Below are 27590 nucleotides of genomic sequence, written 5' to 3' on the forward strand. Positions count from 1 at the left end.
TGTGGTCAAGCAGCAACAACTCCCAGCACATGGGGAGCACCAGAGGAAGCGGGATGATACCTCACCCCACTCCCCCTCAACCGGTGATATCTTAAGGTCTCTCACATCCCCATTAACCACAACAGACCCTCCAGAACTAGCCGTGCTCCAGAGATGAGACTCACCAACAGTCCTCCTCCACTGTTGCCCATTTATCCGCTGGCCACAATCCAGCTAGGGAATCTCTTTTTCCTGCAGTCTGCGGTTGCATTACAGGGACTACAGCTCCTTCACGCAGCTCTAGACAGCACAGGGTTCACCCCAGCTCTTGGTATGGGGGTAGGACAGTAGTTGCAATGCTGGTACCAGGGCCCATGAGGCACAGCAACTAAAGGCGGAAGAACTGAGGTGCAGCTACTCCTCCCTGGTACTGTCAGCCCTTGGCACTGTGCAGTGTATGTCCTCAGTGGCTGCTATCTCCTATTATACATTTTTAATTGATTAATTTTTCATTCTTATCCTAAGGTGGCACGTTCGTGGCAGTCATTGTCAGCACCCTGTGTTCATTTCATGTAAAGTTATTTTTAGACACTTCCCGTATGACATATCCCTAATGTCCAATACCCTTTTACAGCTCATGTCAAGTCAGACCTCAGACCTTCAGACCAGGATTTGGCTAGTCCTTGTCTGGACCATAAGCTGGGGTGCTCAGGAGTAGCTTGTCAGTCCCACCAGTGTGACTGCAGTTACACAGCTACATGAGGTTTCCTGATTTTTTCAGACTTTTTGGCATTGTATTAGCCTGACCTCTTCCCTTTGCTGCCTGCCCTCGGCACGCTGTCCGAGCGCGGCCGGGAGGGCTCCGGTCTTCGGCCTTTACTGCCATGGCACTGCGGTGGCTGTTGCGTCTAGCGTGAGCTGAGGGACCGCATGTACTCACCAAAGCACCACGCTCCCCTTCCTTTTCTCTCACAGCGTTGCCCCCCACCCTGCCTGAGTATTTTAAAGCCAAGTGATATTCTAGAAATTGGATGACAGGAGCAAAATCATCTGAGGACAATTTGGGGAGTTCCAAGCCACGCTCTCTGCTTCCAGGCCACTGTTTTTTATAAATCCAGTTAGAATTTCGTTAACTCTGAAGAACTATCCTTTTGGTATTAAATTCTGTTGAGATTAGCTAATGGGGGAAAGAAGATGGGGGGAGGAAGAGATGTGTATTGCCCAGCTCATAAGCCTTATTTCTATAGAAAATTGGGATAAAAGCTAATGGGAAAGGGAATAAGGAGTGTTCAAAGTAACAGCCTTATTTGAACCTTTGCATATCCCATACTTTTAATATTTTCTCTCTTTCTCAGTACGTTAAGGAAGATACGCAGGGCTGAGATGCTCTATCTGAAGCCTCGGGCTTCATTTACCAAGCTGAAGCTGAGTTAGCACCTCGGAGCCTCTGGGGCTGTGTCTTGCATCAGAAACAACAGAGCTTGTTATCATCCCTGAACTCTGCTCCTGTCAGTCGCTGCACTAGGTGATGCTAGGTGACACGTGGAGGAAAACAGGATCTCTTCCAGCATATGTGAAAAGGTAGGTTTGACATCAGATTAAATCAATAAGAGGAAGATGGATGAGCATTCATTACCTGTATTTATCGAGGAAACTGTTTTAAGAGAAGGGAGAGTTTACCTCAGGACATTTGTTCGCCTCCCTTTTGTTGTACAGCTGCTTGTCAGTCAGCGCTTTGGCTGCCACAGTTGGGTGTGTGTGTCTCAAGGTGAACTGTTGCTTATTTCAGTTTGCCTTAAAACGTTGCTTGGAAAAGCGAGGTAAGTCAGGAGACGATTGATGAGCAATGAGACAAGCACGTGGCAGGGACAGGCTGGACAGCTGGGATGACTTCAGCCACAGTCCAGAGCTGATGTTATCATCTAAAGGGCAGGACTGGGTCGAAGGGAAATGGGATGCTAAGGGAGAAAGGATGAATAAGGGAGAGAGAGAGAGACAGTTCCAAAGGCTGGGAGACAGGCTGTGGTACGGTAGTCACCATAGTGATTATGAGGGAGGGAGGCAGGAGACAGGGCAAAACCAAAGTCAGTCGATAGTAAAAACATTCAAGGTTCAAAAGGCAGTCTGCTGGACTTGTGCATGTCAGTTGGACTTGATGATCTTCGGTTGGACTTCATGATCTTAAGAGGTCTTTTCCCACCTTAATGATTCTAAGATTCTGTTCTACGATTCATGTCTGGGGGTCCTAAAGTTTGGGCAGGCCCAGCTGCCTCTTCCATGTCTTTCAGCTGCTATTGGGTTTATTTTGCCAAAGGTATGTTTAAAGTTATTCTTTGGATGATCACATAGCAGTGACAACAATGTTTTAGCTAAAGGATTTTGTCTTTTGGGACAAGCGACTCTTGGCTAAGCTTGACTAACTTTGTGGTGAGATCGATATGGGAAAAAAATTCCTTGTGGCCTCCTTCTTTTCTTTTACCAGTGCCTTTGAATTGTTAGTGTATTTATTCGCTGCAAAGGGAGGATTGCCCTACAGACAGGGTAATCAGAACACAGCTACGCAGCAGGCTCTGCAGTATAACCCTTGGTCCCCCAGTGCATGGAGATGGTAAGGTGACATCAGAAGGGGATCCACCAAAGCCACTATGCTGTAATGCCAGCTACTGAAAACAGTCCAAAGGAGGCACTGAAAAGAAGAGATATCCTTGGATATACACTACCACTTTAGAAGAGGCTGCAGCAATTTAAGACATGATTATCCTTTCAGATGTCTGAGTTTGTCATGTCTCTGCCTGTGGTTACCATTGTCACAGTGGAACGGTTCACCTGAGAGCTCCTCATCTGCTCCAGTGCAGCGTCTGACCAGTGAGATCTTGCAGATGAGTTATGTCATGAGCAACTCTGCCAGCACTGCTAAGGGAAGGTAACAGGTATCAGCCCAGGAGTTGTAGCTGAAGGACAAGGAGCAAAATGCTTATGCTGCCACAGTTACATTTGCAAGAGGCCATCCAACCAAAGCTTTAAATCTGTCCCTTCCCATGACATTGACATCTTACTGCCCGCCGCCAGGCAGTGCCTTTCTCCTTTCAAAATTCAGACTGGACCTAGATGTCTGAAACTTTGCCTTATTGTGTTAGTCTGTTTGTTGTTGTTTGTGTTGTTTCTGTGTCAGCTGCTGAAGATGACACAAGAGGCAGGGGTTAGAGCTTTTGACAAAGAGATCCATTCAACTCCTGTCTGTCAGCAGAGCATCCAGGCATAGCTGGAACTGTGCTGGAAGAGAAGACCCTGCAGACCTTTTGAAGCTTTTCTCTGCTGCATGAAATAGTTAGAGAATCTTGAGGGAGGAGAAAGGGGGAGAACGACTCTGTTCCAGATATTACAGCACCTATCTCTGAGTCTCAGCATCCCAAGCCATCCCTAATAATTTAGCTAGTCATCCCTAGTCTTGCTCTTTGTTCCTTCAAAACTTTGTTCCAGACAGCAGGGTTTCTCTGAACTGTGGGAAAAGAGACATATAAGCTTAGAGACAAAAATCAGTCTTCTTCCAGTTACAACTGGAATACACCAAGGATATAACTGGTATATTAAGTGTGTTATTGCTTCAGGATATGCTGTATTTACTCTGACCCTGAAGTGTGTCTCTTCTTAATGCTTCATGGTAAAATCATCTGTGTTTTTTTTTTCTTTCTTCAGAAATTACGTGAATTTTAGATTTCCAAACCTGTTTTCCTTGACCTTCTTCAATGAGGAAAGACCTTTGACTATGTCGTGAGCAGTGTAGGGATTTTGTGATTTTTTTTGCCTAATTTTTTAAGGGTGTAGGATAGACTGAGTCTCTAGATTTACTTCACATTCAATAATGTGAGTAGTCCTCACCAGACTACTCTTCCCATTCCATTTGGATTGTTAAACCAAGTCAAGCCTTGCAGGAAAGAGGGTGTCAAGCCTAATTAGTCCCCTTACTTTGATCTCTTAAGCAGACCACAGCATATGCTAAAGTTCTTGATTCTTGACCCTGCAGTTCTAGACAGCTTTCAGGTTTCCTGGGCCCTCCTGTAACTACTGAAAAATGCACATGTTCCGTGAAGTGTACTGCGTGATGGACTACTGAAATTGTGAACCTGAATTACAGATAAATGTACTGCATATGTTTTTATGGTATTTCAATAAAAATGTGTTACATGGCCCTTGTAATGTTCAAGCACCAACAAGAGCACAGATTGCAATTTTTCGGGGCAAAAGTTTCACACTGGTGCCGTGGTGTGGGGCACAGGCCCAGAGGTGAGAGGGAGGGAATGGGGAAGGGAAACTGTGTAAGCAATTGGGAGGAGAAACAGGAATTAACGTGATTAAAAGATGGCTGGTCCTTGGTGCAAAGGCATTGACAATGTAGAAAGAGAACAGTACTTGGACAGAAAACCCAGAGAGGGAGGTTGCAAGCGAGGCCATCAGAGAGACTGGGATGAGGATGAGATTCCTGAGCAATGGAGATTGAAGTTAAAACAACGGGAAAAGTGAAAAGCATGAGAGGAAGCAGGGATGTGGAAAAGACTGAGATGCAGAAAGGTCCATTTTAGGGGAACACCCATCAAGATGTGAGATACCTTCCATCAGTGCACGGAAAGGCATCCAGGCTGCTGAGCCTCCCTGTTCTGCTGTCAATAAAGCTGTGATGGCAGGAGAGGTTCTCTCCCCTCCAAAATACTTGGCTTTGTAGTACTGTGAGCAGATACTCCATTAGGTCAAGCAGTAGAAATCTGCGGAGTGGATCTAAAGAGTGTCCTCTTTCTGAGCATGAGGATATGAATGATTCCAGATGATACATTAAAAAAAATCTTAACTCTCCTTCCCCTCACCCTGAACTAGAAATCTACACGTACAAGTGACAATGAGGTTGAAGTTCAGGTGATTCAGAAATTCAGATGACTCAGAAAATGACAGAATAGAGACTGCATTATGATGCAGTCCTTAGTGGGATACTATTCTTTCCAAAGGACTTGAACTTCTTTGGTACACAAGATGGACAAAGCATCCTATAGTCATTTTATTCTAATTGCAGTATTTAATGTGTGGTCCCCTACATTTTTCATTGTGTTACTCAGGCTTGTTTTAAAGGCCGTCTGTTTCCTCCTAAGTATGAATGTTGTGTATTTGTTTTTCTCTGGTACAGCCTTCTTTTCTGTCCTTTGAATCCCATCTGGGTGATTTTTTTAGGAGGCAATCAGGATTTTAAAAGAGAGTTTGAGGGATAGGTGCTCTTGGCTTTGGAGGGTTTGAGAGTTACCATGTAAGATCTCCACTCCCCTTACTTTTTGTCAGCGAAATGGTAGTTCAAGCCCTAATATTTTTCTCTAGTGCTCATCACTGCTATTCTCGAGGGCTTCACAAAAACTCAATTCTTCATATCAGCCTGGTGAGGGCTTCACTTTGCTCTGTTATTTTGGGGAAAGGTTAGGTGGGGTTTTAGAAATAAATTTCATTATCCATCTTTCAACATTGATTATAGGGTGCATCTGTCCACGCAAAGACCTTGCAAACAGCATGCTAGTAGCACAATGGATAACACCTTCTGATTATAGATCAGAAGACTGCAAGTATGACTCCTGGATCGTTTTTCTTTAGCAGGCCACGTGCTTTTCCCTTCTCTTTCAAGGTGTCTGAAGCAGAGCATGGTAAACTCTCTTTGCAATCTGGGATTCCTTACCAGTGAGTGTGCAAATACTCCACTTTCACCTACTTTCTATAGGACCTGGTTTGTGCAGCTCCAAGTGCCTCTTTAAGGACAAACTGAAATACAGATCTGGAAGGCAGGAGTCTCTCTTACTGCACACTTCACATTTAAACCCCAACAGAGTGATCTGTTACTCAGAGAGGTAGAGAATCCTGTGGAAAAAATGTGATCACATCATTAAAGGTTTCAGAATTAATATTCAGAAGGAGGGCAAAACGGACATCAGTCAAACTGAAGTTGCACACACAGGCTTAATTTTAGTACTTCCTCAATTCCCTCGCCACATTGTTCTTACTAGATTTGATATAAATGCTGGAACTAGAAAAGGAATGACAAACACGCTTAGCAGAACTGATATCAATTCACTGTAAAGTATATTTTATTTAAATATATTTAAATATATTTAAAGTATATAAAGTGTCAGCAATAAAGTCACATTGTTTCACTGGATTTACTCTGGGTTTGCCCTAGTGTAACCCAGAACAGACTGTGGTCCAGTGGGTATGGGAAAAGTTGCACTTTAAAGAAATAAATCTCACCTATTTCAAGTTTTATTAGCTTCTGTTTCTGTTGTGCCTTTCAGTTTTTATGTTTGTCATGTACCAGGGCTTGGCTGGATGAAAGCTTTAGTCTTCATTGTGTTATAGAGTTTTTGTAAAGAGTAGATGATGTTTTTAAAAAGCCAAGAATAGAAAATAAGTGTAATTGTTTACAGTGAGCTTACTCTTGGCTCAATTTAGCCTTTAGTGGGACAAAAAAAATTTATCCAAGAGCATAGTGAATCTATATGGTATTGCCAAATTGACTAATTTAAAAATTGTGAGTCATATCTTTAAAAAATAATATTATGACATGGACTTCTAATTATAATGTTTAGGAGTGAATATATGTTCAACTCGTTTTGCTTTGCCTTCTGATTCCTGAGCCTTTGCAGTGTGCTCAGGTTATATTTTTACACTTTCTATCTACAATGATGAGAGCAAGAAAATTACTGCCTTTTTGTTTAAATGAAAGAAAAACGAGAGTTTCTCACATAATCATAAGAGCTGGTACTTTGAGGAAAAAGTCTCAAGTATCACAAAACTTACCATAAAAATATGAGAATTAGCAATTTTAAGCTCTTCTAAGGTGTCTGAGTTTTAGATATGCCCTTCTTACAAATAAAGAACATATAAAACCTGCAAAGTTATACTTTATCAGCAATAATATTAGAAATAACTTCTCCTCCTGGGAAAGATGCAGATTGCCACCTACTCTCCACAACCGCTGCAATGAGAGGCCCAGCTAAAGGAAAAAAAGTTCTGATCTTAGCTGAGTCGACAGTCTGTTACCACAGTATGGATTGGGAATAACTCCAGGAAAGTTAGTGCAAATACCACAGTTTTCCACTTTGGATCTGAGATCAGAATGGTTCCTGATACCGTGGGGAAACTGGAGGAGGGAGGATCCTGAGAACTCAGCTATTCCACTGGAGGCTGGACATGGCAACCCCTTGTCCTCAACCCCAGCGACCACATTTGTCTGCTATCATTAAAGTGGGAGGGTTGCACTCAGAATATTCTGGGGCTGCTTCGGTTACATCTGCTAAAATTACAAGAGTGCCTGGGCCTGCCTGCAGTCCAACAATAGGTTCTGTTCTGTTATTATCTGTCTTTAGGAACAAATACATGCTCGTCTCTTTTTGCTTTGCAGAAAGCCCTTGTTCCCCACACAGGCAGTAGATCACTAGGTGTGTCCTGTAAGCTGACCAGATGATCTCTCCATACATCTTCCGCTCTTTACAGAGTTGCAGCCTGAGCATCTCTCCCGAGTTTCAAGGGAGCTCTTTTTTTGTCATGAGGGCAGCTACAGCAAAGTTTTACCACTCTTTGTCCATTTTTCTGCAGGGAGATGCCTGTGACTGATACACTATCCCACGGCTACAGGAGATGGCAACTGCCAACAGCGGTAGCTCACTCATTTCTTGTGGAAAATCTTCAAGCCAGTTTTGTCAGACACACTCCTTTCCGATCTTCTGAAGGCTCCAAAGGAATTTTTCTAACAATTCTAGCTCAGACCTTTGCAGGGTCTCAGGTAATATTTCGCCACTTCCACAAGTCTTTCAGCATCTGGAAGAGCAGAAGGGGCTTCTTCTCTAGTGGACATGGCTCTTGTATGGGTTGGTGCCAACAGAATTTGTTTGTTATCCCTCCAGTATCAAAACAGCAGCCTCTACAGTGGTGTAGTTGAAGACTATATCCAATAGTTGAAGACCCAATGTCCAGCAGGTCTGTTTGGCCTCCTCTTGCTGCTCAGGCCTTGGTGTGGATCTGCACCCAGAAGTCTGAATAGTCCTGCATGGTTAAGAAACCCAAGATAGTTACCCCGCTAGGGTAGGTCTCTTCAAATGCTGTACATGAAAGATCCACAGTGCATTACAACTGTCTGGCAGCTGACTGGCCTCAGACGGGGAGGCCCCCTCCCTGCTCGTCCCTGTGCTAGCAGTTCTGCCATCCTACATCTCTCAGGTTCTTTGGAAGCCTTATCCTGGTTAGCCAACCCACCTTTTTCCTTCTCGCCTTTTCTCCCTAGTCTGTGTGTTTGAGTCATTACTCCTTTATGCTAATCATTGGAGCTGAGTTCTTTCGGGCTCTCTTTAATTACTGTCTAGCTTATATATAACACCCTCATGCTGTAATCATAGAGATAGTAAAGATTATGCAAATGCTGATTAGGGTGTAATGTGGCTTGCAGAACATTCATCATAACTGGTGAGAGGGGAGAAGAAGGGAAGCTTGATTCTTAGGGGCTAGGCTGAAGCTGTCCTGAGAGTGTCTAGATTTTAGTTTTTTTCTACCTGAAAAGTGAGCAGGTTTGATACAGAGAATATTGAAGCTCAGCAGGGAAAATATTTGAATAGAATCATGCTTCCCTGAAGATACATTTAAACTAGATACCTGCTCTTAGGTCTCACCTACGCAATATGAGAGGGTTGCTAAGACAGTTGTTTGCATCACAAGACAGTGGCTCTCATCCTGATACCCCTTGGAGCACTTTGTGTCACCTTCTTCTACGCACAAGGCAGAGACCTCCCTAAACCCTGTGACAAGCAAAAGTGAAATTATCCTAAATATCAGTCAGTGAACATGCTGATCTTTCCTCTCCCAACTCTGAAGGCTCAGGTGGATAAATAGAATCCAGCTAAGAGATATCTTCAGACAAACAGCTGGGTGATTATTTTTTCTCTAGATTTACCACATTTAATGTGTATTATCATGAGGTAGAATGAATGGTGCCTGGGAAACTGTAAATCTGAATTACCATTTACTATATAAGGTGATAAAATTGACAAGAATAATGGAAAAAACTGTTGAGTAGCCAGAGGCAGACCAACAAGGAATACAAGCTTTATGGTAAAAGTCAGAGAGACACAAAGACATTGTACCTTCATATAGGCAGGCATATGTTTTGGATCCAACACTTGTGGGTCCACTGGAGGGATGGAGATACATTAGGCTGGCAGGGAACTGTTAATGTCATGAAGGAAAGCTCAAAACTGTAAAAACTACATCATGCATGCAACATCCTTCGGTAGGATGATTGTATCTCTTTCATACACGTCGGGCAGGATCCATGTGATTTAACAAAGGGTTAGCTTTATCAGCTATAGCTCCCAAGGGAACAGCGTTGACAAGAGAACTGTTGTTTTCCTTTAGGGTTCTAGAACAACTATTCTATAGATGATGATTGCTACTGACTGGATTCTCTCCAGGAATCTGCTGGCATTATCGCATAGCAAACACAAAGGTTCCATCCCGTGGTAAGCTCTCTGGTATGGAAGCCTGGTAGGTCTGCCTGGATCAGCTCATGTGAGATCACAACAGAATGTTTCAAGGTTTGGAAATGCATCGTTTTCAGACAGTTTACTTAGAAGAACACCCAGAGGCTCACACACCTTCAAGAATACTCTGAAATCTCCCTTTAGAACTTGCTAGAGCAGTGTCAATAAAAGGGAGGAAAAAAAGCTTCTCAGCTGGCACAACTGGAAACAAATCTGTTATGATGCTCTGATGGCACTGGAGGTAAGGCACACAGCTGAGCTGGAAGCCAGGAAAGTGATGAGACTCAATGACCACCTCCCAGTCCCCTCAAATCGTTCCTAAGCCTGATTCTCACAGGTTGGTTTGTGTTCCCATGACTACATGCAGAAAAGGTGAAAGCAAAAATAGTTACGTCACCCTGAAGAAACAGCTATTATTGATTACTGTGAAGAGCCAATAACAATTTTTACAATAATGAACAATTCTTAGCACTGAAAGTATACTCATCTGGTCTTTCTGCCAACATTAAGTGAGGCTTTTTCCTCTTGTATGATAAAATTCTGAGATTCTTGATGGAGAAAATATACTAAGGATATTTTCAGAGACAGATGTATCATCCAGAAAACGAGGGCATCTGGATAAATCAATACAGCTCTTCTATTCATATCAGCCTTTTACTTTGACAGGTATTCAACAGAACCCTTGCAGTTGTTACTTACAAACCAGTGTACTAACTGATATTTTATGTCTGGGGAAAACTTTTGGACCAAATCCTTGCTCCCAATAAAGCTGCTTTGTGCTGCTCAAAAGGCATAAAGAGTCTTTGAGATGCTTTTACCAGTTATATTCAGATTCAGCTGTCGCAGGGAAATCTCCATATGGTGGAGAGCTGGTCTTGCTGAGTCTGCACTCTTCCCACCACAGCTCTGATTTTGGAGCCATACTGAGAGACAGACGTACAGCTGAAGCATTGCTGCGCTCTAGTAATTCCCTGCTGTGGAACTGTATCTTGTTTCTTTTTTCAGGTACAGCTTAGAGTTCACGTGAACCACTGTATGGGCCTCTTTGGAAATCCACTGACATGCACTCCAAAATTTCATTTGACTCCAAAGTTAATTTGGCATGGGCACTATGACAGTCTCGACGGTAGGGGAGCCTGGGGACCTCAATATATTTTTAATAGTCTCAACAAAAGAGTAAGCAGGCCCTAGGATTACTGAGGCACAGTTGTGACATGCCATACTAGTATTTCCTGACAATTGTGAAGCAGGATCTATAAGCTGACTTGGGAATTACAATTAGCTTGAAGGAAAGGAAAAATGTCACATAGCATACTCATAAAAACACGTATAACTAACTTCTGGAAGACTTGGGGAATGTTTCACCTCAAATGCTTGTCATTTAGAAAGCCATCACGTTCTAGGAATTTCAAGTAGAAAATCACCACTTGGGCAGGGGAAATCTTTTTTCTTCTTAAGCAAGCGGGCTATCACATTAGACATTATTGCTTAGTAGCAGCCAAAATAAACCCCGAGGAATCTTTATCTCATGTATAGGATGCAATAAATGAATGAGTATTCCCACAACACAGGCCCTCTTGGGCTGTGCTTCAGCAATAAAAAGGAACATAAATTTAATTATTTTATTATTCTGTTAATAAGCACCTCCAATCCAAAGCACAGGACAAGCAAGCTGCAAGTCAAGAAGCTGCCTCAGTGCCAGAAATGTAGAAACTGGGTCCCACTAAGTCTTGCTCAAATACACAACAGGTATAGATCAGGAACGAAACATAACCACCTTCAGCAGAAACAGTGGAGAGGGCATGCACAAGGCACACGAATCACAACACTTAGAGTTAGCATTATGTACAGAAGCAGTGCCAAACTGCACCTGAAACAGCAGGGCTAATAAGCAAGTACTGTATCATTACCAACTACAGCTGAATGACTGTTAATTGCAATACGCCAATTCACACAAGAAACAATGGTCTGCTGCCCTCTCTCTCTCTCCCCCTCTCTCTCAGGTTTACTTCCAGCATTAAAAATAACCTGTTGGTGCTGCTTTTGAGAAGATACGACTGGAAACGATCCCTCTCTACAACTACACAGCGGCTGTTTTGTTTAGGAGGTCTCACAGAGCACCTTTCCTTCAGCCCCCACTCATCAAGGGTCACAAAACGCTTTTCAGCATCGGGTAATAAACTTAAGAGCTGCAGTAAAAGACCAAACCTCTCCAGCACAGTATCACAGAGGACTATAACCATTACCTCTGCAAGAAGATATTTGCCAAATAAATCTCCCAGAAGGTTCTAAGAAAATGGCAGAGGGAAAAAAGGCAAAACAGTCCTTTGCTAGGCTCACCTGTGGGAAAAGGTTTTGTTGTGACCCAAATCCGGCACTCAGTTCAGCTGTACGCCTGTGACCACAAACCACCTGATGATTTAATGTCACCAGTGTCCTTTCTACATCCTGTCTCTGACTAACTTCCAGCGCTTCAGAGGCAGTTGAACAAACCTTCACGAGCCAAATGCAGACGGCGTAGAGGACCAGAAGCAGCACTGAAGCTTGGGAATGATTGAAGTACAATGTCAAAGGTCAGCAGCTCAGTCCCCTTTAAATCCCCCCTGGACACACTGTAGCATCATGCCCTGATTTAAAATCCTTTAGGTGCTTGTGCCTAGAGTACTGCTTGTTTGCTCCTGGAACGGTTAAAAAGCTTCCCAGTCTAATTGTCCTCATGACCAATCCATGATCATACATCCTCGTGCTAGCAGAATTCTTTAATTTAAGCAGTTCTCCTTCCTTGATATTTACCGTTTTAATGTATTTACAGTGAATCATCATGGTGCTTTGGATTCATTTGGCTAGTTAAGGAAGCCAAGCTTGCTTGCTTGCAGCTCCCATTCAAGAATACAGATACCTTGCTCCTCCCCCACCCCCAGTATTCCTCTTCTGCACCTGTGGTGACCTGAGTCAATATCTTCTGATTCTAAGCCACCAGAACTGAACATAATTTTCCAAACTAGGGTCCTTAGCTGTGCCGTGTAAAGCCGTATTAAAACTTCCCTCTCTCTACTAAAAATACCCTGCTCCGTGCATCATAGACTCACATAAGCCATTTCCACAGCTATTCCCGCTGGCAGCTCAGTCATTTTCTCATGGAGGAATTCACCCACATAGTAAGGTCAGACAAGTAGGCCCCAGGCTACCAGCATCACCACCTTTATCCTTTCACTATAGTGTTTAAGGCACAGGGTACTACTTCTAACCTTAAACAAATCCTCGCTTTGGCAATTGTTATTTCCTTTGCCAGCTTCTTTCAGTATCTCTGAGTAAAAGCCATCTTTGGGTTCCTCCATCCTGTCAACCTCAGGAATTTCCTCCAAGTTTGCTGTTCCGTGATCCCATGTCTTAGACAAAGAACCCTCTTGCATTTAACGTAAACTGGATTAGTCCATGATCAGTCAGTTCAAGACTAGTTTCAATACTACGGCCTTCCACAAGGTCGTTGCAGCTTATAAACGCTAGGCCTAAAATAGCATCCTCTCTCATGGACTGTTTGCTTGAGAAACCAAGTTTCTATGACACTAGAGAACATCTAAGCCCTACCATTTCCCAGTGTATCTTCCAGTCTGTATCTGAGAAACTACAGGTTCCCATAATCACATGATATTCACTCTTCCCCATAGTTTTTGAAGAGAACTGTCCCCAACCAAGTTTGTCATGGATTACCACACTTCTCTCAGTGGACTGTTTTTTTTTAATTCTTTGCTCTCATGTAACTTTCCAATGTAATGCCCTATTGCTTTACTTCTTCAAACCTTTCTACTAAAATGTAGAGTTACTCCATGGTCTTTACCATTATTTCTGTTGTGCTAATTAGCTACCCCTCCAACGACCATATTCTAAACACCACTGCTAAGCAGAGGTGTGCAGCAGCAGCAGCATTGAGACACAGCGTTTCAGGCCCCAGTGAAAACATGGATTATAACACGAAACTCCAAACCAGTTAAAGGCAAGACATTGGTGACGTATCTCACTGGAATAATTGTATTAGAAATCTTTAAAATCTTGTAGTCATGATATGGATAGACAAAAACACCAAAGCACTTCAAAGGGTAGATACTGCATTTAGATCAACACTTTATCCCTCTGGCTACAGACATTTTTTTAATGTGGAAAAGCTTCTGACATCTTTTAGATGGTAGAAGAATTTATCTTCTCTTTTTGGGGAAGAATACAATAGTACAGCTGCTAGAGCTACAGGCACTGGAATCCTATTATGTTTTCTCCTTTTTTTTTTTTTTAGAGCAAAACAAGAGGACACATATACAACAGCAAAAAGAGTGGCAAAGCAGGAAATTGCAGGTTTGTCTCTGACAGAAACTTATTTGCAGCCCTGCTGCTGGAGAAATCCAGGCTCGGTGCACAGTCCTACCGAAGCTAAGGTCCAGAGCTAAGCAATCTTGAAGTGATGGGAACATTTAAGACATCGGTCTTAGATTGTCTTTCTGATCGCAGGTTCACGGCATCATTTCAAAAGGCACAGTCGTCTTGACAGCTAAGCCAGCTCTTACTGGGGACAGCAGCAAAAGGCGGGAGAGATGGCGGGGGGGGGGGGGGAAGCAGAGAAGTGGGATGAGGAAAAAACCAGCACAGAAGGAGGGAATTAGCAGTGCGAGCCAAGCTTCGTATTTTAGGGGCTGGTGAGGACACGGCCGGCGCTGGAGGTGTTTGGTTTTGCAGGGCAATGTTGGCGTGGGCGTTACAGAGATCCGGGGGCTGAGGACCGAAGCGGGTCAGGATGGATTTCGGGATGCGGGGAGATGCTGTAAGCGGCAACTATGACGCAAAGCCTGCCCGTTCAGGATCACGCATCCAACTGTTCCTCCCTAGCGATCCCTCGACAAACAACGTCCAAAAAGGACGGTGACCTCATCCCACTGAAATCAGCCAAACACCACACATTTCTCCCCGTTCGGCTCCGCACATTCCTCACAGACCCAGCTCTCCCGGCCCCCTGACCCACCGGGCCCCATCGCTCCCACACGCCGCTCCGGAGCCCCCTGCGCGGCCATTCCTCCCATCGACCCCGGCCTGTGCTGCCGCTGGCGCTGCCTGAGCCCCCCCAGCTCCGGCTGAGCCCCCCGCGCCGCTACCGCGCCAGAGCCGCCCCCCCCGCGCAGCCCGGCGAGGCGGCGCGGACGTGACCAACCCCACCACGTTGGCCCGCGTAAAAGAAAGCGGTGCCGCCGGTACCGGCCGCGCATCTGTCCCGATCGGGACATGCCGCGATAGGAGCGGATCCGTACGAGCACGCATCCAGCCCGGCTGCCCGGAGCGACAGGTCCCGCCGGCCGGCAGCATCACCCCCCGGCCCCGCTGCCGGGAGAGCCGCCCGGGGGGCAGGAGGAGGAGGAGGAGGAGGAGAAGGAGGAGGAGGAGGAGGAGGAGGAGGCCGGGTGCCTGCAGCCGGCCCGGGCCCTCCCGAGCCGATCGGCCTCTCCGCGGGGCCAGCGGCCCCGGCTCGCTGCTCTTTGCTGATCTTTCCCAGACTCTTCTCCCCTTCCCCCCCCCGCCCCTCCCGCGGTTTTTCCTCCCTCCCCTTTTTTCCCCGGTGGCATTTTTGTCTTTTTTCTTAAATAAAGGCTGTTGTGTTCGAGGCGACCCTTTGTGTGGGGCTGCTCGCACCTCCCCCGGGCGGGGAAGGGAAGCCAGCGGCTCTCAGCCGCGCCGATCCCCGCTGCCCAGGGCCCCGCCGCCATCCCCCGCCGCGCACCCAGCGGCCGGTCCGGCGCAGCACCGCCCGCCCTCGGGCCGAGCCCCCGCGGCACGGACCCCCTCGCCGCCGGGCCGGGGCGCGCCGTCTCCTCGCAGCCCACCCCGCGCCCCCCTCGCCGCTTGCGGAGAGCAGGCGGGACTGGCTGCGTCTGCCGGCCGGGGAGTGCGGGGCCGCTTCTCCCCGGGCTGGGCTGCGGCGGCGGCGGGGGGGGGCGGGGGGGGGGGGACGGGACGGGACACACGACGACGGCATCAGGTGCAGCCGGGGCAGGCGGGCAGGGCAGGCCCGGCCCCTGGCTGCCGCCTGCGCGCTGAGCGGCCGGGCCGGGCCCGCCCCTCGGTGTGTGTGAGGAGGAGCCAGGAGAGCAGCGGGCTTCGCCGGGGATTTCCAGCCTGAGCGGGCGGGAGAGGAAGTGCAGGGCGGGGGGGGGGGGAAGAGACGGCGCAGAGCGGCAGGGACTTTCCGTCGGGCTGGCGGTCGCCTTCGCCGGGCTCCAGCTGCCGTCCGCCGCCCCGCTCCCCTCAGACGCTCGCAGGTAGGGCGGCCGCGGGGCTCGGCGCGGCGGCGGAGAGGGTGAGGGGGGGAGCGCGGGCGCTTCACCGCCGCCGTAGCGGCGGCTCCCGCTCGAGGGCTCCGGCACCGGCCGGGCTCGCCTGCCCGCGCTGCGCGCGAGAGCCGGCGGCGGGAGGGGGGGGGGGGGGGCAAGGCGGCGGCGCGGCGGTGGTACCAGGCATCTGCTGGCAGGCGGGGGCCGGGCGCCCCTCACCCGCAGCCTGCTGCCGGGACCGTGGCGGCGGCCGGTGCCCGGGGACCGACCGGCCTCCTGCGGGGGGCGGCGCGGACTCTGCCTGCCCGGACCGCTCGCAGGCTCCAGGACTTCGCAGGTGCCCCCCTGCTCGCTGCTTTCCGCCTCCCGCCCCGCGGCGCGGGTGCGTGGCGCCGGGGAGGGCAGGGGCGGCCGGGCCGGAGCGGGGCGGCGCTGGCGGCGCTGGATGTGCCGTTTGAATGCAGAAGGCTCGCTCCGCTCCTGGCTCCCTCCATATGCGGTGCCGGGGGGGGGGGGGGGGGGGGGGGGAGGCGGGCCGACGGCCTTTAAAGGGGCACTGCCGGCAGCCGCCGAGCGCCGGGGCCCCCCGCGACTTCGCGCCGCCCGGGGCCGCCCTCTGCGGCGGTGCCTGCGCTGGCGGCTGCCGCGGGCCCGGCGGGGAGGACCCCGCGCCGCTGGCCGGTGCGGGAGGAGTTGCGTTTCCGTGGTGCGGTCTGCCTGCCCGCGGCGGGCCCTGCGCGGCCTCAGCGAGCGGCGAGGGGAGTGTTGTTGTTTTCACGCCATTCATTCCGTGCGCCGTTTTGCGTTTAACGTTTCGGTGCGTTAAATCGACGGCCTTGCGGTAGGGCAGGGGAAAAAAGAACGAGTGTTGAAAAGTTTATACTGAGTCATTCCTCTGCAGATGAACCCATGACTGACTCATAATCTGAGAACTGCAGCGGCTTGTACGATAGGAAGGTAAGGCGTTTATACCTTGGTTTTTATTCGTACCTTGAAGTGTCTGAGATCCGAATTACCCGCGGAAAAACGAGAGAGATGGTGCCAGTGCCTCCTGAGGCATCGTTCCGCTGGTCAGAGCGTCGGTGTGCGCCGCGACAGGGTGAGCAGACACCTCTCTGTGGAGCTTCGCCGTGCCCGAGGACGTTTCTCGCCCTTCTCTGTTGCTGTGGCAGTAAAATGTGGGAAGTTCCAATGATACAATTTGAAATTTGCGGTCTCCGCGGGTTGGTGACTTCTCTAGCTTGCTGTGGTCTGACTGAGCCTGGCATGTTGCAAGCCGTGCGTGTTTTGTTTCCTCAGTAGAACCGTGCGTTTTGCCTGGCAGGTTTGTCCCGTAGAAACCACGCAGCGTTACTGTGCGCTAATCTGAACTCGCATGCATAGACCGAAGGGGAGCTCAGTGCATGGTATGGAGGAGTGCGAGCGGTGTTTGGCTTCGACAGATGAGCTAGTATCATTTGAAGTAGTTAGTGAAAATCTGTATTTAGAGTAACTACTGACTTGCGGAGAAGCTTGGATTTCTACAGGCTATACTGACAGAACTAAAGAGATCATAGCATGTACCCTACGTTGTCCTTTAAAATGAGCCATTTGGCTAAAAGGGTCTATAAATGGCAATCCATACACACCGTCTATGATTAACATATATGTAAATGTTATTTATTGTGGTTAGGGAGAGGTTTTTTGTTTTAACACAGAAATACTTGAACGTTGGATTGAATCAGAGGTTTTTATGGCTGAAATGGGAAGCCCCTTGTCATAAAGGTTGATAATGGAAACATTGATGTATCATGAGTTTGGGCACTGCAAGCAGACGGCACTATGAGGTTATAAAAGTTGCTTTGTTCCAACATGAAAATGGTAGGTGTTTTACTGAAATACAGCTTGATGAGAAGCTTCCAATAATAGCTGGACCTAGAATGTAGAGAGGTAAACTGCATTCGGTAGCAAAGCAAATTAATTCTAATCAAAAGAGGGTGCTAAATGACTTGGTCTTTAGGCTTTGCTGAAGTCCTTCTGCAATTAAGTTTAATGTAACCAGTTTTGAGAAGCCATTCTTGCACGGATTCAGAGAATTTGATCACCGTGTAAGCGTATTTACTGTTGATACCTTGGAAGACCGTGTAAGACAGTAGTAGTTAGCATCAGTGACAAAAAATTCTTTATGAAGTCTTGCCAGCCTGTGCTAATACAGTTTGTCTTCTGAATGGTTTCTAGATGGTCTCGTATTTTAGATCTTCACATTGTTCTTGTCCGTAATGAAAAGTTTAAGTGAGAGAAGAGGAACATGTTTTTTCAAGGCTGAAGTCTAGCGGTTCTGTTAGATACAGCAGTGCTGAAAATACAAAGAGCTGGAATGTTAATTTTTAACTCTTGTTGTTAAACCACTGGAACATAAACACATTGATAAGTAGATGATCATAGTTCTTCTGCAGATGAAAAGGCAGTTTAAAAATAGGAATGACTTAAATCTACTCCAGTGTCCTAAACTGGCTTTGTATGAATAGATATTGCAAGAATAACACATTTTGGTCTCTGATATCTTAGATGATGCAATAACTGGATTTCATTAGGGTTTTTTTTTTATTATACTAGTGTTTCTTAATTGAAGGTGCTGAATCTTACGATGTCTGAAGACTGCTCATTACACGTTGGTTTCAGATGTCTGTGCTCTTGTGCACAGTTCCTTTAAAGAATTGCCAAGACTTTTTTAATGCCTGTGGGTGGGTACTTTCTGAATATGATGCTTGTGTTTGAAACCTCCTGGCATTTTTGGCATATAGCTCAGGAATGCCAAAAGTGGTGGGAGAGTTGGAGACTTCAAGATGTGGTATGGGGTAAAGAAGCCAAGGGAGGGAGAGTTCTGTGTTTTTGTGCAACAGAATAAAGGTGTTACTGTAGCACGAGAGAGAGAGTGCTGTAGTCACCCTAGGTTTTGTCTTCCACTTTTTAACCTCTGGTGATGAAGTGGTGACAGAGCAACTACAGCAGTGAAGGGCTCTGCCTGCTGGAAGCCCATGCCCTGGTAAATGGATAGTTTAAAGTTAGTATATGTTTGTTTTGACAAATCACAAACACGTTTCATTTTTTTCTATGGCTGTTTCTTTTTAAGGTAGAAAGGACTAGAGAATTGGAAGGAAAGGGGGGCAACTTACAATGAAGGACCATTAGGTGTCTGCAAAGTAGGAAGAGGTGCTCTCTTCTAATGGGAGAGAGAAGGAAATAAAGACAAAAAAGCCCCTAGAAAATCAGTAAGGAAGGTGTACAGTAGAAAGATCTTAAAACTTGGGGAAAAAATAAGGCAAGAGATTATTTGGTACTGGGAATTGTGTGTGTGTGAGAGATATATATTTGTATAGTCTTTGAGGGTGTTTTTGTTTTCTTCCTGGAGATCTTCTGTACTGGAGCACTGACAGCAGAAGATCGTTGCCACTGTGACTTCAATTGCTACTGACTGTTGGCTTTGTAACTAGGTTAACAGGGCGAGTGCCTCCAAAATTATATACAACAACTGTAGGTCACTAATCCTCTCCACCCCGCAAAAATTGTTAAGCCTCTGACTTCTGTGCTGTTTTTCTTCCCTGCTGCTTTACTCTGCGTGTGTAAAGTGTGATTTTAGTAGAATTCCAAGTTCTGCAGCTCGTCCAGTCAAGGGCAGCATGGGAAGCGAAGTCTCAACATGTTCGCGGACACAGAAGTTCAGCATTGGACAGGTGTGACGGCCTCCGCCCCGGCTCACTTCTTGTACTGAAAACTGAGGTGTTGCGTACTTTGACATCAAGATTCAATTTTTGCAAATTGCGGGCATTAGAACTGCAGTGGGCGTAGCAGGAAGGCTTTAACTTGGAATGTTTGATCATTCCAGTGTTATTTGAGATAGTATCATAAAAGGATCATTCATTAAATAGATTTCTCTGATGTATAGAGGAAACATTCTGTAGATTATTTACAATGATAAAAAATGCTAATAATTCTGTAGTATAGTTTAAATGCTGTGGCATGAGTATATCCTTCCACATACAGGATACGTAGCAAATGCTTCAGTCAAAAACATTAGTGAAAAGTCATGAAACTTCTGTTTTACATGCTGTATTGATGACTGCATGGAAGCTCATAATTATAAAAAATTAACATTTAGAATGATACTGACTTTTTGTCTGATTTGTGGTTTCTGCATTAATGTATAAACCATCTTTTTGTAAATAAAGCAAGTTATGCCCACTTGAGACAAGCTCAAAACGCCAGGAGTCTTTACAGCTTTTTTAGTTAACAAAAAGGGTTATTTTGATTTGGTCTGTCTTGAAAAGCATGTTGCAGACGCTGCTGTAAGATAAGAAGTGCCTTTCTGGCTGCCACTTCATTCCTGCAAGCTTTGACATCTATCAGGAAAGACAAGATGGCCCATTGAAGATACCAGTGTAAAATCTAGGCGGCCTGGAGGATGGTGTTTTTTTTTTCATTCCTGTAGATGTATGTACTGTCAGTCATTCGGTTAGGGCCAAACCGAGAAGGGGCTTTGATGCTGCAAGGCTGAGCGATGTGATGTCATGCTCGAGTCCCAGGGGCAGAAGGGGGATTCCAGTCCAAGTTTCCTACTTCCCTGGGGAGCGTTCTCATCATCAAGCCACAGGCCAGTTAAGAGTAGTGTCACTTCCTCCTCTTGAAACTCTTCTGCTATGCCAGGAATAGTCAAAACTCAGTGTGCCTGAGAAACGGAGTGAGAGGAAGCACGATGTCTCGGTGAAGTGGTCAGGACAATTACCAGGATGAGGACAGATATCGAGTCTGCCGATGCTGCTTCCACTGCCGTTTTATTTATTGTTTTCTGGTGCATTTGAACCTGATGTTGAGATGCTCGCTGAGGTGATCAGCCTTGTCAGCGCAGACGTTTCCTTACACGTAGAAGATGTGCTGGGGAAGAGAAGAGTACTGATGCTTGGGGTGCCGCTCGGGCTAGGTGGTAGCTGACTGGGAGTGCTGAGAATAACTTTGATGCAGCTAGTGGCTGATGTGTGTCTGGCTTCTGGCTCCATATACAGACCGTTTTCCTGGGCTGTAATAAAACAGGAATAGGGGCTCTTTCCCACAAACTGAGGACACAAAACCGACGAGGTGCTGAGAGCCAGCAGGGCAGTACAAGCGTCATCTGTTGATAAATGACGCCAATTGCAGGTGCTGCGCAGAGCATCCTGCCCCGTCCCCTCCGCAGCGCTGTGCCGCTCTGCACCGTCAGTGCCGTGGCACAGGAAGCGGCGTTGGCTCCTCGCTCTTCCACCGGTGCATACAGCAAACGGGCGGTGCTAGATGAAGCCGAGTGTACATGGCAGAATTTATCAGTGGTGGCTGTCCTGCGGCTTGTACTTGTTCGTAACTCTCTGGTTTGGATGTTCTAGAAAAGTGACAATTTTTTCTTATTCTATGGAACCAGCTTACACGATAATTGTGCCTAAAATAACTTTCTAATGGCAAAGCCCGGCTCATAAGCCAAATTTTGGCAATGTGAGTGGTTTTCGTTTTGTAAGCTCATCCATGTACTTGAGAGAGGGAGATAATTAGAACAGTTATTAGGGGTTTTTATAACGGAGATGATGTGTACCGTACCAGTTTGACTATGTCCTCTCTCTGTCTTTCCACAGAGAGGAACCTTCTGAGAGTAGGTTTCCTTGAGTGTTGTGGCTTCTAGCTGTTTATTCAATGACTCGCAGATGTAAGTCTTGATTTTGCGTAGGAAGTATAGCCGTACAATTTTCATTTAACTAGTCCTAATCTCATTTAAACCATACCAAGTGACTCCTCTTTCTGCATTTTATGCTCTTAAGTTACTAACGAAATGCTCTTGTCCATTCTGTGCTTCTCTTCCATTGTAAGTTGTTTGGCCAAAATGCTCTTAATTTCTCAAGCTAGTTCCTCCAGTTCTTAGGAGTCGCTTGTTTTGAACTGCTTTTGATCAGATCTTGTGGAATTTTAATCTGTTAAGGGACAATTTTTATTCTAGGGTGGTTTCATCCTTGCCTTTGAGCAAAGTGGCTGCCTTTTTCCTCTTTACTTCCATTTACATCACTTTTCTCTTGAAATACTTGTTCCCAGGCTTGTACTTACTTTCACACTTCTGGCTAATAATTTTTTTCTGCAAATCCACTTTTCTTTGACCTCTCTGTAGCTACCTGCTTCTTTGATTCCGTCCCTGCCCCGTATCCCACTCCAGGTGAATTAACAGGCTCTTCTCTTCCAGGTCACTGAAGACGGTCTAAAACGTACCATACTATTGTCTGAAGCACACAGGTCTTTAAATCTACACTTGCTCTCTCATTCCATCCTTTTCACTGTCTTCTTTTCTGTTCAGCACAACATCCTTGAGAGAGGAGCATTGTGCTTTTGCCTGGGAATGTTTTTATTGTTACGACTGTTGTGTTTGAACCTGATTAGGATACCAGTTCTACATTCAATAGGTGCCAAAGGTAAAGTGCTTGTGGTTGTAAAATGACATGTTCTCAAAACGCTACCATTTGGCTGACAGTTGGAGTAGAAGTAAGTTGGATGCCTAAATAAATGAAGGCTGTGGATTTGCATATGTGGATTGCTAGCAGTTTTGGAACCCTTTGATGCAGTAGTACTTTCATTGCCTTCTAAAACTCAGCATTTTGGGGGGGGGCAGGGAGAAAGGATTTGAACTAACTTCATTTGAAGTTAGTAATATGTAGTATCACTTGAGGTCAGCAGTATCTTCTTTGTCTGTTTTCCGTCAGGAGCTGAATCACGTTTCTATCTACAGAACCTGAGCGTGCTGTATTTCAGATTAGCAAATGTGTCTTACTACTCGCCCATGGTGTCAATACGTAATGGAAATACCCGTGGATCCTGTGTTGTAGCGCAGCTAGTAGATATTGCTGTTGTGTTGCTCATACTGTTTGGCAGGCTTTTTGTTATCTGTGTTATAGCAAGGTATTTTGACACTTTTTTGGAGCATGTGCAGAAGAATGCTCTTGGCAAACGCGAGGAAGATTGAACAAGTTTATTGTTACTTGTGTGTTGTACTTCATCAGCTATTTTTCAATACCTGGGACCTTATTCCTCTTTCCTTCTTACACTCTGTCCTTCTTACAGTTCCCTGAAAAGTTCGCTTTCACTTTGAAGAGTATTACTTAGACATATACCTCTCAGTATTTTGACCAGTAAGATTTTGCGGGATTTACTCTGCTCATGTTTTGTGGTTTGGTGTTGTGTTGGTGATTTTTTTTGTTGTGGCTTGTTTGTTTTTTTTTTTTAAGAAAGATTTAGGACAAGCAAATAAATATCCACCCACTGCATTCTGTGTATTTTTGCTGAAGAGATTCTCTCAAAATAAGTGAGGAAGAAACTTGGAACTGTCCTCTTTGTGTAAATAAAGCTGTTAGCATCATATTTTGGCTATATGTACTGTAATTTAGCAGAATTATTTACTAAGACTTTTGGTATGTGGATTTTTTAAATATGAGCTCTCAGTGTTTTAGTTGACTGTTTGGATATGAGATAGGGCAGGCAGACTTTGAAAGTCCTTTGAGCTATACATAAAAAGGCAGTTATTCCAGAACAAGAGTGTCCATACGCGGAGTTAATTGGAAGAGTTCAAAGTAGTTGAACCCTTACTTGCAATGTTGTGATTTGTGTAAAGAACAAGGAGGACAAAGTTCAGTGAGGAAAAAATACTACAACTTATAGATCCTTTTTGTACAGAAGTTCTGTCATGTTTGTTTGCATGAGAAAATGTTGGCAAGATAAATAGTGGAAGTTGGCAACAGTTATCACGCTGTATGCTTTACCGATGCTTACCATAATTTTCTACCCGTCTTGCATAGTAGGTTTTGCAGCAGAAGCAAGCGCAACCTGAAGATGTCTTGCAATGCTGAACTACATCTTAAGCAGGTGTAGGCAGTGACTTCTGTTGCTATGGCTAAGGTCCAGCTTTGTCAGTGATCCTTCCACTTTAGAGGTACTGACATCTCTATTTTGCTTTCAAAGGGAAAGTTTGAACATGGTTAAGGTAGCTGTATTGCTGTATTTTTAAGCTGGCATTGCTGTTTTACAGTTAATTTTTTAGCTTGTCTTTTTTAAAATTATTTCTAACTAAAATCTTATCTCCTGGATAAACAAATGTCCTCTTACACTTAATAAATTTGTATGTGAATGTAGTGTCTGTGAGGGGAAAAAAGGACTGTCTGATTGTTGTCTGTGGAGAAATCATTTGGCTTCTCTTGCAGCTGATCAGTTTTTATAGAGTATTAAATAGACCAGGTGTTAAAGTATCAGTTGTTAACACCTCCAAAATAAAATGTTTGTCATGTTGAAGAAGGGGAAAAATTGGTGAGCTCTCCATTAGATGGTGCTGCTGGGATTGAAATATTTATATCCCTGATGGAAGTAGGCTTCTGCCTAGAACTGTTTTCATGGCTGTATTTTTTTTTTCCTCTTTTTTTTTTTTTTTTTTTTTTTTTAAGAAAATGGACTTATCTTTATTAAAATACTTTCCAAGGCAGGGATGGGTACTTGTGGAGATGTTTTTTTCTTTTCTTTTTTCTGTTTTCTGTTTTTTTTCTTTTTTTCCCCAGGCTATCTCCATGGGAAGGAAAGGAGATATGGAAGAAATAAATCATGTACTTTTTGCATGGGTGACTTAGATTTTAGCAGCTGCCTCTGTTGTAGCTCTCACCTGTCTTGACTCTGTGTTACATACACATACATGTAGGTGGGGATACGGCAATATTAAATTCAGTGTCAAGAAATACTTGATATAAAAATCCAGAAATTAAACTGACCGTTACAGCAGTAACAGCCTCATGCATCTAGTAGTTGAGTTCTTGTCTTCTTGTTAACCCCTGTCCACTAGCATTTCTTTTTACGTAGCAGTGTTTTGGCTTAAACACATAATGATAGTATTCTTTTGCCTGAGCCCTGACTGACTCTAGTGATTTTTAGAAACGCCTAAGGGAACAAAGATGTTGCCTACACACAGAGGCACTGAATACCATTTTAAATGCTGTAGGTGATCCCAGGTGCTCTGAAGTTGATGCTCCAAAAGTGTGTAGTCTTCCATATGGCTAAACTCTTATCTGCCAGTCCTGCACATGTCTTGGATATTTTAGGGCATCTAAAATTGTACTAAACACCCATGATTGGACACCTGACTTGCTCTGCAATAGTTAAAGTTGAGATACATATTAAATTAAAAAAAATGTGCATTTGCAAGTGTATTTCTTAAATTCTCCTGGCTGTTAGGACTCCTTCAGAGTGGTCAGACAGGTGATCATTGTAGGTCCCTTCCAACTGAACTATTCTGTTCTAAAGATAGGAAGACAAGGTTACTGAGGTGTTTGGTTTCTTCCACACTACAGGGCTGTAAGTAGAAAAAACCCCCGCATTTTTACAAATGGTGTTGGTCAAGAGCAATAGAAGTTAGTCAGGTTGGCTTCATGAAGCCATAGCCCTCTTCTCATTACAGGTAGAAGTATAGCTTATTGTCCTTGGCCTGAGTTGAGCAGCTGTTCAAGTCGTGTGCAGCAGCCTGTGGACTTCAGTGTTTCTGTTTTCAAAAAGAAGAAATTGGGAAGTATGCAAAAATCTTTGACTTTCTAACCTTGGCCAGGGTTAAAATGTGTGATTGCCAGGAGCTATTAGTTCCCCAAAATCTACCAGGTTGAAGTGATAGGCAGAGGGATCATTTTCCTTGGTCTTAATCATCCATTTTGGAATAACTCAAATTGGAAAAGTTACCAGTTATGTGAGAGAACTTGGCCATTAGTTTGCTAATAGTAACTTGCAGCTTGCTAATAATAACCCTCAAAAGGGCAATTAAAAGCTAGCGGTTATGATGTCATCCAACCATATGACTTCACATCAAATATGAACTTGCTGTTGCTCAGTTACGTGATTGGCTTGCCAAGTGAGGCCAAAACCAAATATGGAAATGAATTAGCCAGAAAGTGGGTCGTGCTTGGTCACCTTGAATAGAAAACCTTGATTCTAACACTGCTGTAAGATAGTGTGTAGACAGAAGGGTGATAATATTCTGGGCTCTGTTAATAGATACTTAAATATTAGCAAAACCTGGCTTTGCTTCTTCCCTCCTACCTTGTCTTTCATCTGGTTAGGAGACTACAAGCTAAGATGTGGCAATTAACAGGATTTGTTGTCATGTTTTTCTGTGCTTAAATTCTGCATCGAGGAGTAGCTATTGTTCCTACAGCGAAAACGGCACCAACAGCGTATCCCACAGGAATGCTGATCAGAGGAGGCATAGTAAGGACAGTCAGGGAAGAAGGGACAATGTATTGTAGTGTGTTAAGGATGTGTATGTTTTGTTTTTTAGGTGACGAAGGTAACGAGGGGAGGTCTAGGGAGTGAGAAGAGCAGTATTGTGGTAAACCCACCAGATGGGTGGGGTGGTGAAACTTATTTCTGATTAAAAAAGAAATACTAAATGAACAATCAAACTTGAGATTTAGCATAAATGAAGGATTTTATTTGCACAAGTATCTTTTGAGAAAGGCGTGTGGGACATGCACTCCTATGCCAGAATTTACTGATGTATGGGAAAGCTCTTGATATTAGATATGGATGCTTGTCTTGATTTAATGTTGACCAAGAGAGGAAGGAGCTGATTAAAAAGATGGAAGAAGGAGGCAGCTTGTGAAAGATTAACTTGAACTGATAAAATTCAGTATTTCTTGGAAGTGAAGAAGGAAGAACAGCAAAATAGAGAACAGCAATATAAAGAAAACAACAAGAATTCAGAAAGTTTGTAGGTAAGATGGCATAGGAACCATGTTAGAGTCTAAGAGGAATTCAGTAAAGTTATCTTCTTCATAGGGACAAGCGTGAATTAGTATTTTTTACTTTCTTTTGCACTGACTCATAGCAACAGACTGCTTTGGCTAAATCAGTACATGGCTAATGATGTGAAATTTGAGAAGAAATTTTATGAATTTAGGTGATGGTGCTAAAGATGAGTAAGAAAGAATGATACAAGTGTGTAGGGAGAAGATTGGAGTGTTTGAGCTGTAAAACAGTATCAAACTAATATGGGAGATAAAAGGATAATGAGAAAATGTTTTTCATGTGGTCTTGAGCAGTAAGAGAGTGTTGATCCAGTAACCAATATGGAGGGAAAAGTGACAAAAGTTGATGCCAAGAGAAATTAAGTAATTAATTCTTCTTTCTTCTATCTTCTTTAGAAGGACCAACAGATGTAATGCATAACCCAACTAGCTGTTAAGTCTTTTACATCTGTTTGGGATAATTGATGGAGGTTAAATGTAATTCAAAAGGGGTTTTGTATTTGTGATTTGTTTTCTGTGATATGAGTGATGTGAAACTGAGCAATGAAATTAATTTTCCAGAAAAATTAGAATAAATGTTTTGTTTATCAGCATCTGCAAGGTAACAGAATGATGGTAAAGGCCATTAGAAATTTTTCTGTAGTGTTTCATCACAATTCTTTCTGTGTCCTGATCAGGGGTCTAGGGGACTGAGGAGAAACAGTCTGCTTTAAGAGGCGTGATTGCAAGGGTGGCATGCAGTGGATTGGAAAAGTGAGCAGAAAGATGCAGGTAACTCTTGTCATCTTGGGTGATATTGCCTAGGCATCTATTTTGGCTCCTAAGATAGTTATAATTTTCCAACAGTGACTTTAAAGACTGAATACTAGAGAACAAATGTATTATGTTTGCAAATGGATACCAAACTGGGAACCCCTGTAAGTGTTCTGGAGAACAGA

The 27590-nt window shown here is 44.8% G+C and overlaps 1 protein-coding gene across 4 annotated transcripts in view; it reads left to right on the forward strand.

The window, feature by feature from the left end:
• Nucleotides 1-15727: 15727 nt before the first annotated feature.
• TRAF3 (TNF receptor associated factor 3) overlaps nt 15728-27590 on the forward strand; it is a 72413-nt gene continuing 60550 nt past the window's right edge. For 3 of the 4 annotated variants that reach the window (XM_075426597.1, XM_075426596.1, XM_075426600.1), the window contains exons 1-2: nt 15728-15829; nt 16743-16798. The gene's annotated coding sequence lies outside the window, so the exon portion shown is untranslated. The remainder of the gene's footprint in view (nt 15830-16742; nt 16799-27590) is intronic. The other variant, XM_075426599.1, reaches the window with a different exon arrangement.

Source organism: Opisthocomus hoazin, chromosome 7 (assembly GCF_030867145.1).
Source record: "Opisthocomus hoazin isolate bOpiHoa1 chromosome 7, bOpiHoa1.hap1, whole genome shotgun sequence".
NCBI lineage: Eukaryota > Metazoa > Chordata > Aves > Opisthocomiformes > Opisthocomidae > Opisthocomus > Opisthocomus hoazin.